Raw genomic sequence first — 13,632 nt, 5'->3', positions numbered from 1 at the left:
GCTATCGGACCACCACGGCCTAAAACTGGTCTTCAATAACAATAAGGGAAGAATGCCCACATATACGTGGAAATTGAACAATGCTCTACTCAATGATAACCTGGTCAAGGAAGAAATAAAGAAAGAAATTAAAAACTTTTTAGAATTTAATGAAAATGAAGGTACAACATACCCAAACTTATGGGACACAATGAAAGCTGTGCTAAGAGGAAAACTCATAGCGCTGAGTGCCTGCAGAAAGAAACAGGAAAGAGCATATGTCAGCAGCTTGACAGCACACCTAAAAGCTCTAGAACAAAAAGAAGCAAATACACCCAGGAGGAGTAGAAGGCAAGAAATAATCAAACTCAGAGCTGAAATCAACCAAGTAGAAACAAAAAGGGCCATAGAAAGAATCAACAGAACCAAAAGTTGGTTCTTTGAGAAAATCAACAAGATAGATAAACCCTTAGCCAGACTAACGAGAGGACACAGAGAGTGCGTCCAAATTAACAAAATCAGAAATGAAAAGGGAGACATAACTACAGATTCAGAGGAAATTCAAAAAATCATCAGATCTTACTATAAAAACCTATATTCAACAAAACTTGAAAATCTTCAGGAAATGGACAATTTCCTAGACAGATACCAGGTATCGAAGTTAAAGCAGGAACAGATAAACCAGTTAAACAACCCCATAACTCCTAAGGAAATAGAAGCAGTCATTAAAGGTCTCCCAACCAAAAAGAGCCCAGGTCCAGACGGGTTTAGTGCAGAATTCTATCAAACCTTCATAGAAGACCTTATACCAATATTATCCAAACTATTCCACAAAATTGAAACAGATGGAGCCCTACCGAATTCCTTCTATGAAGCCACAATTACTCTTATACCTAAACCACACAAAGACCCAACAAAGAAAGAGAACTTCAGACCAATTTCCCTTATGAATATCAACGCAAAAATACTCAATAAAATTCTGGCAAACCGAATTCAAGAGCAAATCAAAACAATCATCCACCATGATCAAGTAGGCTTCAACCCAGGCATGCAGGGATGGTTTAATATAAGGAAAACCATCAACGTGATCCATCATATAAACAAACTGAAAGAACAGAACCACATGATCATTTCATTAGAGGCTGAGAAAGCATTTGACAAAATTCAACACCCCTTCATGATAAAAGTCCTGGAAAGAATAGGTATTCAAGGCCCATACCTAAACATAGTAAAAGCCATATACAGCAAACCAGTTGCTAACATTAAACTAAATGGAGAGAAACTTGAAGCAATCCCACTAAAATCAGGGACTAGACAAGGCTGCCCACTCTCTCCCTACTTATTCAATATAGTTCTTGAAGTTCTAGCCAGAGCAATCAGACAACAAAAGGAGATCAAGGGGATACAGATCGGAAAAGAAGAGGTCAAAATATCACTATTTGCAGACGACATGATAGTATATTTAAGTGATCCCAAAAGTTCCACCAGAGAACTACTAAAGCTGATAAACAACTTCAGCAAAGTGGCTGGGTATAAAATTAACTCAAATAAATCAGTTGCCTTCCTCTATACAAAAGAGAAACAAGCCGAGAAAGAAATTAGGGAAACGACACCCTTCATAATAGACCCAAATAATATAAAGTACCTCGGTGTGACTTTAACCAAGCAAGTAAAAGATCTGTACAATAAGAACTTCAAGACACTGAGGAAAGAAATTGAAGAAGACCTCAGAAGATGGAAAGATCTCCCATGCTCATGGATTGGCAGGATTAATATAGTAAAAATGGCCATTTTACCAAAAGCAATCTACAGATTCAATGCAATCCCCATCAAAATACCAATCCAATTCTTCAAAGAGTTAGACAGAACAATTTGCAAATTCATCTGGAATAACAAAAAACCCAGGATAGCTAAAGCTATCCTCAACAATAAGAGGACTTCAGGGGGAATCACTATCCCTGAACTCAAGCAGTATTACAGAGCAATAGTGATAAAAACTGCATGGTATTGGTACAGAGACAGACAGATAGACCAATGGAATAGAATTGAAGACCCAGAAATGAACCCACACACCTATGGTCACTTGATTTTTGACAAAGGAGCCAAAACCATCCAATGGAAAAAAGATAGCATTTTCAGCAAATGGTGCTGGTTCAACTGGAGGGCAACATGTAGCATAATGCAGATCGATCCATGCTTATCACCCTGTACAAAGCTTAAGTCCAAGTGGATCAAGGACCTCCACATCAAACCAGACACACTCAAACTAATAGAAGAAAAACTAGGGAAGCATCTGGAACACATGGGCACTGGAAAAAATTTCCTGAACAAAACACCAATGTCTTATGCTCTAAGATCAAGAATCGACAAATGGGATCTCATAAAACTGCAAAGCTTCTGTAAGGCAAAGGACACTGTGGTTAGGACAAAACGGCAACCAACAGATTGGGAAAAGATCTTTACCAATCCTATAACAGATAGAGGCCTTATATCCAAAATATACAAAGAACTCAAGAAGTTAGACCGCAGGGAAACAAATAACCCTATTAAAAAATGGGGTTCAGAGCTGAACAAAGAATTCACAGCTGAGGAATGCCGAATGGCTGAGAAACACCTAAAGAAATGTTCAACATCTTTAGTCATAAGGGAAATGCAAATCAAAACAACCCTGAGATTTCACCTCACACCAGTGAGAATGGCTAAGATCAAAAACTCAGGTGACAGCAGATGCTGGCGAGGATGTGGAGAAAGAGGAACACTCCTCCATTGTTGGTGGGATTGCAGACTGGTACAACCATTCTGGAAATCAGTCTGGAGGTTCCTCAGAAAATTGGACATTGAACTGCCTGAGGATCCAGCCATACCTCTCTTGGGCATATACCCAAAAGATGCCTCAACATATAAAAGAGACACGTGCTCCACTATGTTCATCGCAGCCTTATTTATAATAGCCAGAAACTGGAAAGAACCCAGATGCCCTTCAACAGAGGAATGGATACAGAAAATGTGGTACATCTACACAATGGAATATTACTCAGCTATCAAAAACAACGAGTTTATGAAATTCGTAGGCAAATGGTTGGAACTGGAAAATATCATCCTGAGTGAGCTAACCCACTCACAGAAAGACATACATGGTATGCACTCATTGATAAGTGACTATTAGCCCAAATGCTTGAATTACCCTAGATCCCTAGAACAAAGGAAACTCAAGACGGATGATCAAAATGTGAATGCTTCACTCCTTCTTTAAATGAGGAAAAAGAATACCCTTGGCAGGGAAGGGAGAGGCAAAGATTAAAACAGAGACTGAAGGAACACCCATTCAGAGCCTGCCCCACAGGTGGCCCATACATATACAGCCACCCAATTAGACAAGATGGATGAAGCAAAGAAGTGCAGACCGACAGGAGCCGGATGTAGATCGCTCCTGAGAGACACAGCCAGAATACAGCAAATACAGAGGCGAATGCCAGCAGCAAACCACTGAACTGAGAATAGGTCCCCCGTTGAAGGAATCAGAGAAAGAACTGGAAGAGCTTGAAGGTGCTCGAGACCCCAAAAGTACAACAATGTCAAGCAACCAGAGCTTCCAGGGACTAAGCCACTACCTAAAGACTATACATGGACTGACCCTGGACTCTGTCCCCATAGGTAGCAATGAATATCCTAGTAAGAGCACCAGTGGAAGGGGAAGCCCTGGGTCCTGCTAAGACTGAACCCCCAGTGAACTAGACTATGCGGGGAGGGTGGCAATGGGGGTAGGTTTGGGAGGGGAACACCCACAAGGAAGGGGAGGGGGGAGGGTGATGTCTGTCCGGAAACCGGGAAAGGGAATAACACTTGAAATGTATATAAGAAATACTCAAGATAATAAAAAATAAAAAAAAGAATGTTTATTAAAAAAAAAAAAAAGAAAGAAAGCATGGGAACTAATAACATCCCACAGTTCCCTCCACCCAAATCCTGTGGAGAAGAGAACTGTCCACCCAGGAGTGCAGACATCCTTAGACCGCAGGACAGACTGCTAACTCTGCACACCTCTGACCACATCCAGTCCAAGAGGAAACTGCACACTGCCTCACGACACAGGGATATAGAAAGAGACAGCCGCTGGTACCTGCATTTCTGGTCTGCTCCCTGGACCAAACTGAACCAGCCAAACAGCTCACTGCACCCAAAGCCCATGGGAGACAGAGCTGGACATCAGAAGTCTGGCTACTCCTGAGAAGTCAGAGGTGACTATCCTTTGTCCACAGTCCAGACCCAAGAAAGAATCACATAATGCCAACTGTGCCTGCTAGGTGCAAGGACCTAGGCGGAGTTAGGGGCAGGACACCTTTTTTTGGACCCCTTGATTCTTGCCTGCTCCTAGAGCTGAAAGACAATCTCCAGGGACACCAAGACTCCTGAAATCAGAGCACCTGTTCACAGAAAAGGCTGAAAGAAAACAGGAAAACAGTTTTACAAGAGTGCTGACATAGAAGCCTACATCAGGGTCAAGGCACTCTCAGAAACAGCAAGACAAGCAAACACCAGAGATAACCTAATGGCTAGAGGCAAGCACAAGAACCTAAGCAACAGAAACCAAGATCACTTGGCATCATCAGAGTCCAGTTCTCCCACCAAAGAAAATAGTGGATATTCAAACACACCAGAAAAGCCAGATTTAAATTTAAAATCATGTTTTTTGATAATGATGGAGGACTGTATCCAGAAAAATATCAATTGACATAGATGAAGAAACCAAGATATTCCATGACAAAACCAAATGTACACAATATCTTTCTACAAATACAGTCTCACAAAGGATAATAGATGAAAAACTCCAATACAAGGAGAGAAACGATAATGTACAGAAAGCAAGAATATAATTTTCTTGCAATGAAACCAAAAGACAGAAAAATAAACATAATTCCACCTCTAACAATGAAAATAACAGGAAGCAACAATCATTATTCCTTAATATCTCTCAAAATCAACGAACTCAATTCCCCAATACAAATACAGAATAACAGACTGGATATGTAAAAAGGATCCAACGTTTTGCTGCATACAGGAAACACACCTCAGAGAAAAAGACAGGCATTACCTCAGAGTAAATGGCTGGAAAACAACTTTCAAGGCAAATGGCCCAAAGAAAGAAAGTGAGAATGCCATTCGAAAATTTAAAAAAAAAAAATGGACTTTCAACCAAAAGTCAATAAAAAGATAAGGAAGGACACTTCATATTCATCAAAGGAAAAATCCCCAAGATAAACTCTCATTCCAAAATATCTATACTCCAAATGCAAGGGCACTTACAATCATAAAGGAAACCTTACTAAAACTTAGAGCACACATTACACCTCACAAAATAATAGTAGGAGATTTCAGCACCCTACTCTCATCAATGGACAGATCATGGAAACAGAAATTAAAAAGAGACATAGAGAAATTAACAGAAGTTATGAACCAAATGGATTTAACAGGTATTTATAGAACATTCCATCCTAAATCAAAATGATATACCTTCTTCTTAGTACCCCGTGGAACTTCTCCAAAATTGACCATATAATCGGTCACAAAACAGGCATCAACAGATAAAGGAAAAAAGAAATAATCCCATGCATCCTATCAGATCACCACGCACTAAGACTGGTCTTCAAAAACAACAATAATGACAGAAATCCCATGTATACATGGAAGTTGAACAATGCTCTACTCAATCACAACTTGGTCAAGGAAGAAATAAAGAAAAAAATTAAAGACTTCTTAGAATTTAATGAAAACGAAGGTATAACACTCCCAAACTTATGGGACACAATGAAAGCAGTATTAAAAGGAAAATTCATACCTCTGAATGCCTGCAAAAAGAAATAGGAGAGAGTATATGTCAGCAGCTTGACAGCACACCATAAAAGCTCTGTAACAAAAAGAAATAAATAAACCCAAGAGGAGTAGAAGGCAGAAAATAATCAAACTCAGGGCTGAAATCAACCAAGTAGAAACGAAAAGGCTATAAAAGTAATCAACAAAGGGGTTGGGGATTTAGCTCAGCGGTAGAGCACTTGCCTAGCAAGCGCAAGGCCCTAGGTTCAATCCCCAGCTCCAGAAAAAAAAAGAAAAGAAAAAAAAAAAAAACACTTTGGTCAAAAAAAAAAAGTAATCAACAAAACCAGTAGCTGTTTTTTTTTTTTAAGAAAATCAACAAGATAGATGAATGCTTACTCAGACTAATCAGAGGTCACAAAGAGTGTATCCAAATTAACAAAATCAGAAATGAAAAGGGAGACATAAAAACAGAAACTGAAGAAATTAAAATAATCATCAGATCTTACTACAAAAGCCTATATTCAACAAAACCTGAAAATCTGGAGGAAATGGACAATTTTCTAGACAGATAACAGGTACCTATGTTAAATCAGGAACAAATAAACATCTAAGCAACCCCATAACTCCTAAAGAAATAGAAGCAGTTGTGAAAAGTCTCCCAAGAAAAGGAGCCCAGGACCAGATGGGTTTAGGGCAGAATCCTATCAGACCTTCATAAAAGACCTCATACCAATACTGTCCAAACTATTCCACAAAATAGAAACAGACGGAGCACTACCAAACTTTTTATGGAGCCACAATTACTCTTATACCAAAACCACACAAAGACGCAACAATGAAAGAGAACTTCAGATCCATTTCCCCTATGAATATTAACACAAAAATACTCAATAAAATTCTTGCAAACCAAATCCAAGAACACATCAAAACGATCATCCATCATGATCAAGTAGCCTTCATCCCACGGATGCAGGGATGGCTTAATATATGAAAATCCTTCAATGTAATCCACTATATAAACAAACTCAAAGATAAGAAACACATGATGATTTCATTTGATGCTGAGAAAGCATTTGACAAAATTCAACACCCCTTCATGATAAAAGTCCTGGAAAGAAAAGGAATTCAAGGCCCATACTTAAACATAGTAAAAGCAATATACAGCAAACCAGTAGCTAACATCAAACTAAATGGAGAGAAATTTGACACAAGCCCACTAAAATCAGGAACTAGAAAAGGCTGCCCCCTCTCTGCATACTTGTTCAATATAGTAATCGAAGTCCTAGCCAGAGCAATCAGACAGGGAAAGGATATCAAATGGATATAGTTAGAAAGGAAGAAGTAAAAATATCACTATTTGCAGATGATGTGATAGTGTACTTAAGTGACCCCAAAAGTTCCACCAGAGAACTTCTTAACCTGGTAAACAATTTCAGCAAAGTATCCGGGTATAAGATTAACTCAAACAAATCAGTAGCCTTCCTCTACTCAAAGGATAAACAGGCTGAGAAAGAAATTAAGGAAATGACACCGTTCACAATAGTCCCAAATAATGTAAAATATCTTGGTGTGACTTTAACAAAGCAAGTGATAGATCTGTATGACAAGAACTTCAAGTCTCTGAAGAAAGAAATTGAGGAAGATTTCAGAAGGTGGGAAGATCTTCCATGCTCATGGATTGGCAGGATTAATATAGTAAAGATGGCCATTTTGCCAAAAGCAATCTACAGATTCAATGCAATCCCCATTGAAATTCCTACTCAATTCTTGTAGAGATAGAAAAAAACAATTTGCAAATTCATTTGGAATAACAAAAAACCCAGGACAGCGAAAACTATACTCAACAATAAAAGAACTTCTGGGGGAATCACCATTCCTGATTTCAAGCAGTATTACAGTACATTAGTCATAAAAACTATATTGGATTGGTACAGAGACAGGCAGATAGATCAGTGGAACAGAATTGAAGACCCAGAAATGAACCCACAAACCTATGGTCACTTGATTTTAACAAAGGAGCTAAAACCATCCAATGGAAGAAAGATAGCATTTTCAACAAATGGTGCTGGTTCAACTGGAGGTCAGCATGTAGAAGAATGCAAATAGATCCATTCTTATCACCATGTATAAATCTTGAGTCCAAGTGGATCAAGGACGCCCACATCCAATCAGATACACTCAAACTAATAGAAGAAATAGTTGGGAAGAGTCTCAAACACATGGGCACTGGGGAAATTTTCCTAAACAAAACACCAATGGCTTATGCTCTAAAATCAGGAATCGTCAAAAGGGACCTCGTAAAACTGCAAAGCTTCCATAAAGCAAAAGACACTGTCATTAGGATAAAATGGTAACCAACTGATTGGGAGAAGATCTTTAGCAATCCTACATTTGTTATACGGCTAATATCCAAAATATACATAGAACTCAAGAAGTTAGACTCCAGAGAGCCAAATAACCATATTAGAAATTTGGGTACAGAGCTAAACAAAACATTGTCACCTGAGGATTATTGAATGGCCAAAGGGTACCTAAAGAAATGTTCAACATCCTTAGACATCGGGGAAATGCAAATCAAAACAACCATGAGATTTCACCTCACACCAGTCAGAATGGCTAAGATAAAAAACTCAGTTGACAGCAGATGCTGGTGAGGATGTGGAGAAAGAGGAACACTCCTCCATTGTTGGTGGGATTGCAGACTGGTACAAAGATTCTGGAAATCAGTCTGGAGGTTCCTCAGAGAATTGGACATTCCATTACCTGAGGACCCAGTTATACCTCTCCTGGGCATATACCCAAAAGATGCTCCAACATACAACAAAGACACATACTCCACTATGTTCATAGCATCCTTATTTATAATATCCAGAAGCTGGAAAGAACCCAGATGCCCTTCAACAGAGGAATGGATTCAAAAAATGTGGTACATCTACACAGTGGAGTACTACTCAGCTACCAAAAACAATGATTTCATGAAATTCATAGGCAAATGGAATGAATTAGAAAATATCATCCTGAGTGAGGTAACTCAATTACAGAAAAAGACACTTGGTATTTAATCATTGATAAGTCGATATTGGCCAAAAAGCTCGAATTAACCAAGATGCAATCCACAGACCACAGGAAGCTCAAGAAGAAGGATGACCAAAATGTTGATGCTTCCACTCCTTCTGAAAAGCGGAACAAATATCCATAGGAGGGGATATGGAAGCAAAGTTTACAGCAACATCTGAAGGAATGGCCATTCGGAGCCACACATGTAGCCCATATAAAACTAGATAAGATGAACGAAGCTAAATTATGCATGCTAAAAGGGTATATATATATATATATATATATATATATATATATATATATATATATATCCATCCTGAGAGACACATCCAGACCATGTCCAATACAGAGGTCAATGTTAGCAGCAAATCAGTGAACTGAGAACAGGAACCCCATGTGGGGAATTAGAGGAAGTATTAAAAGAGTTGTAGGTGCTTGCAACCCCATAAGAACAACAATGCCAACCAACTAGAGCTTCCAGGGACTAAACCACTACTGAAAGACTATAGATGGACTGACCCAGAGCTCCAACTGCATATGTAGCAGAGAATGGTCCACGGGACAAATGTATTTTAAAATTTCAATAATACCTTTTAACCCTCCATGACTGGAGAGATATATGCTAATCTACTCTCCTTAGTTTTTTGCTTGTATAATGGAAATACCTGTTTAGAAATGAATGTCAAATGTAGGGTAGAATAAATAAAACACATAATCAAGAAATAGGACCACAACAGGGAAAATTCATTGAAACTGGGACCAACTGCATTGGCAGGGTAATTTCTCCACAGGGATTCAGCAGGCCTTAGTACCTGCTGGATGCTTTAAACAGGTATGCTTATGTACACTCCAGACCAAGATCTATTTAACACTCTTGTCCACAGGCCCTGGGGAAGCCTCTTAATTGTTTTTCGAGAAACAAATCCAAATGAGACTATCCTGAATTTCATACAAAGAGTACAAGCTAGTTTAGACAGAAAAATCACAGACAGTGCAGCCAAATGCTTCTAAATAATCTCATTCAGAAAAATGACCCTGAAACACAGGCAGGCATAATTCTTTTAGTTGTGCTGCCAAGAAGGGAGAGAAAACCAGCAGATAGTGTCTAAATGCATATAGGTTAAAGGGAAAAGTTCCAATGAATGAAGGTTCTGGATCCCTGGGCCATTGTGCTGAGGAGGCTTGGGCTATTTCCAGCATCTCTGATATCATAGAGCTGCTCAATAGCCATGGAGGATGGCACTACGGATAGTGCTACTGAGGGTGGAGGGGAGCTCATCTGCGTGCTTCTAGGAGCCTTGGTCTTAACTTCAAGGTCTTTGTCCTCTGTAGCCAAATGAGGACTCATAGAGTGGAAGGAGTAAGGGGGAAGGGATGTTGTGGGTTGCAAAGCAAATCTAATTAAGGCAATTGCCTTTTCTAGAATGTCTAAATCAACCACTGGACAATTCTTAGGATCTTCTTCTTCATTTGAGTCTTCAATTTTATCCTCCTGTGTTTTTTCCCTTTAACAAGGGATCCTTAGGCTTGCCTGTTTTCCCTATACATTGACTGATGGCAGATATCATATAGAAGATAAAGAGGAGAAAAGGTAGCCTTCCAGAAATTTGTATAGGCAACACAGGTCAGGGGTGAGGATCAGAAATATCTACTGACAGAACCTATGGTGTGAATTGAAGCACTTACTTACAGAATCAGAATTCTAGGCCTTCCTTTGGGAGATTTTATGTCCTCTTGACTTAAATAAGGACCTAATGGAACAAATTTTGAAATTCCTCTGATGTGATATTGAGTTCCCCAAGTCAATAGAATTGAGAGGAAGTATGACCAGTAGAGTTCACTGTTGCGGAGGCAAATTCACCCCTGGGGAATTGATTACAATCCAAGGATTACAAGCCTGCCTGCAGATTTAAGAGACTTATAGCCTATATTCAATCAAGTTGTCAGGGCCTGCAAAGAGGGTAGAGGTCTCAGGCCAATGCCAGGAGTCACTCAAATTGAAAGTATTCAGTTTTTCTGCAAACTGTATGCAGACCCTGAACCAAGGCACAAACTGAAATTAAAACAAGGAAAGGTACAGAATTGACATATCCTCATGTGGGATCGTTAGGGGAAAATGCTGCTAACTTCAGGGGTTTCATTCAAATTCTGTGCATTCCTGGGGTCCCTGTCCTGGGGACATGTGGGAGTCTCCCTTCTCCTGGGAGGCAGAATGGCATTGTTGGCCAGCAGCCAGGCCTAGAAATATGGAGGGAGCAGAAGCAGCAAGCAAGGTTTGGAGAACTGTTAGTGTGACAGAAGAACTTCCAGAGATAGCTTCAATGAGACAGCTCATTTTATTGTTGGGAAGGTAGGGTATATAAGGACTTTTGGGGCCAGGTTGAAAGGGCTGATTGGTCATAACTCAATACCTAATTATCACACAAGTGGGAAGCTAAACTTGGACTTGTGAACTGAGCCTACACCATTTGCAAAGAGCTCTGCTCAGGGTCATACTCCAAATAATGTCAGTCATCCGTACTCAGAGACTATCTCCAAGTTAGAGGGAGAAAGGCGAGTCCCCTGAGAAAGGGAGTCCTCCATTTTGCACCAAGTTCAGAGAGCTCTCCGGAAATGAAGCTTAATAACAGGGTTCTACAACATTAGGCTATTTCTCACTGCTGTCCTGTCTCTAGTTTCACTTCACTTTCTCTCCCATTTCTCGAGCACATACTTGCTCATCTTGGTGGTGCCTACCTGCCCACCAGGCTTGTGAGTCCCTGCCCAGGTCTCTCAAATTCTTATTATGGATGTTCTTTCAGGAGGAGCCACTCCTGTGGAATTTGTAATTTTTGGAGTAGACAAGACATTTCGATTATTTGGGGAGAAAGTGCTTTGTTTCCTTGTTCAGTTGGTTTTTGTTATTGTTTTTCTAAACAGGAAATTGAACATTTAGAGTTCATTGGTAATGATTTTCTTTTCTATTGTTCAAGTCACCTTTCTTTATTCCATGGAGGTGTTTATAATGTGTGGTGGGTGTGTAGGGGGAACTGATTCATAGTAGTTTAAGAATCTGGAATTTCCCCTGTTCATCTGATGATTCATGAAACATGTCTGTCCTAGAAGTGAGGATTGATCTTAGATTTTTAAGGCCACATAGAGCAAATGAAGGGTCCCATTTAGGAAACTGGTGGAATAGTTGTTCTTCCGGTTATGTGTGATGGATTGAGGGTTCTAATAAAGAGCAGGCTTGTAACAGGAAGTTCAAAACGAGGGAGACATACAAAGATCTGGCAGTCACTGGCAAAGAGTCAGGGGTCTTTGGAGACCTTAATGAAGAGCAGATGGGAAGTAGACAACAGTTAGCCCACCTTATTCTTTCACATGTAGTGTGGGTTGACCATTGACAATTGAGTGTACAGAATCTTAGGAATGAGTAGTAGACGACTGAGCTAATAAGTACTCAATCAGCACAAGGGGAAGGGCGAGCTACGTAATTAATTTTCTGGAAGCTTCTATAATAAAACACATTTTTAAAAGAAATTCTTTAAATAAATTCCCACAAGTAACTCAGCCTGCATAGGCAGAACACTCCAAAATAACCCCTACCTAGTGTCATTGGTCTCAGGGTGGCAGACCATACCCAAGATGAGCCACATCCGAATATGTGGCCCAGACAGGCAGAGCAAGCATGAGATACTCCCACACCCCTGCCACCAGTCCAGGGACATGAAGCCTAGGCAGTAAACTACGCCAGAGAAAACCCCTACCCAGTACATGACACAAGTGGGACATAGCACTCCTGAGGCCCCAGACACCCAGAGGCTCCAAGTGTCAACTGGGATAAGCAAGAAAGTGTTGGAGAAATGGAAGATAGAGAGAAGCAGAAGGATTTGTGCACAAAGAAGAGAGACAGGACTGGAGACTTGATGGTAGTGAAGAGCAACCTGACATAAATATCCTGCAATGCAACCTAATGATGAGGTCCTGGCTCAGGCTTCAGCCAAGAATTATGTCTGGGTCTGAGGCCCTGTAGCACAGGGGTTGTCTTGCTGATCTGGAATGCCACCTGAGGACATGATAATGTCTGAGGACTATGTTGAAAGGGTCCTATTTCTCAACTAAGCATCACAGGAAAGCTGGCCCAAAGGCCTGAGTCCAGGAGAGTTGTCTCTGTCCTCTTACCAGTTGCAATACTCTAAAGCAAAGGCCATCAGTCTCCCTTGGACAGAACAGTAGATAAGACAGTGGGGGCAGGGGGCAGTTGAGCCAGAACTGAGGATGTGAGTATGGGACAGCCAGCCCTACTACTTACCAGCAGTGCAGTGGCATAAGCAATAAATACCCTTCCTTTCTTGGTGTCCTTTACCACTTACAGAAGGCAGGGGATCTGGCTGTGATCCTCACTGTGGACAGCATTCTGAAGGACAGGCCCTACATGTCAACTGGACAGCACAAAATGTAGTTTCAGCAGGCATGAAAGTAAGTTAGCTGTCTCAGAGGACATGACAGTGAAAAGGCTGGTACTGCCTCTTGCCAACTACAGCATTGGGTGATCTAGATAGACCAGTAATCAGGAACTCACACTAGTGGTGTGGATGCAGAATAGCTGCCAGTCTGACCATCTCAGCTTCTACCCAGACCCAGCTCCAGGGTTTTGAGTTGTCCCACCTTAATATCTTCAGCATCTGTGAACTGTTGGAGCATATGAAGGGGGCATTCTTACAGATCAAAAGCTGAAGGATCTCCAAGACATTCAAGAGGAGTCCCTGTGACAACCCTGTACTGATATTATGTCAGTAG

Source organism: Rattus norvegicus, chromosome 4 (genome assembly GCF_021556685.1).
Source record: "Rattus norvegicus strain SHRSP/BbbUtx chromosome 4, alternate assembly SHRSP_T2T, whole genome shotgun sequence".
Taxonomy (NCBI): Eukaryota; Metazoa; Chordata; class Mammalia; order Rodentia; family Muridae; genus Rattus; species Rattus norvegicus.
This window is presented reverse-complemented; position numbering follows the sequence as displayed.